Here is a 1,057-nt window from a genome sequence, read left to right as displayed (position 1 = left end):
AGCTGGATAATTACTAAGGATGACAAAAGAGGAATTGATGCCTTTGAGTTGTGCTGCTGGAGAAGAGTCTTGAACGTACCATGGACTGCCAAAAAAATAAATAGGTCTGTCTTGGAGAGGTAACACCAGGTTTCTCCTTGGAAGCTAGGATTTTGAAGCTCTGTCTCACATACTTTGGGCATGTGACCGGGAGAGATAATTCTTGGAGAAGGACATCATACTTAAGAGGGTGGAGGGACAGTTCAGGAGGGGTAGACCCCGGATGAGATGGATTGATACAGTAACTGGGGCAATGGGGATTGGTGTGTCAGAATTAGTGAGACTGCTCAGGACAGGGAAGGGTTCAGAGCTGCTGTACATAGGGTTGCAGGTATCTCGCTGGCACATAACGACACAACAACAAAGTCCATGATGGTTTTTTTAAAAAATAAAATTTTAATTGTGACGTTTACTAATGTTTACAGAGAAGTTAGTTTTCCCATCCATTTATTGTTGCACATTTTATCCCCTCTCCCTTTAGTTCCCCTCCCCCAGTTCATTTTTTTAATATTAATTTATTGTTGCACAATCACCTGCCTCCTCCCCACCCCAAGTTCTCTTTGCAATGATGTATTTTTTATTCTGGGATGTTGTCATATATATAATGCCTAATCATATATTTCTTTTAAAAAGTTATTTCCTTCATCTCTTCAAATGGTCATTATATATTCACTCTTATCCTATTCTTCCAATCTCCCCTTGTCAGACCTGGATTTTAACAGTAGTGTAATTCAGTATTTTTCCTTTTGTGACTAAGATATTCCACTCAGTATGAAGGCCTCCAGGGTCCCTCATGTTATGTAATGTGGTTTTTTTTATTGGGAAAAACATATTGGGGGTACAAGGAGGTGAGGGTTGGGGGCAGAAAGGTGAGGATGGGCCAGGATGCAGTTGCAGAGCTGCACAGTTTGGTCAGTGGGGGGAGCAGGTGAAGGAAATAATGAGGGTCCAGAGGGGACCAGATCCTACAGAAGAATGACAAGCATTTTCCAATGGTAATTAAACCAACTGTCTTATT

Source organism: Elephantulus edwardii, unplaced genomic scaffold, assembly GCF_000299155.1.
Source record: "Elephantulus edwardii isolate Elephantulus edwardi_28Jun2011 unplaced genomic scaffold, EleEdw1.0 scaffold00028, whole genome shotgun sequence".
Lineage (NCBI taxonomy): Eukaryota > Metazoa > Chordata > Mammalia > Macroscelidea > Macroscelididae > Elephantulus > Elephantulus edwardii.
The sequence above is the reverse complement of the archived record's forward strand: the minus strand, read 5'-3'. Positions refer to the sequence as shown.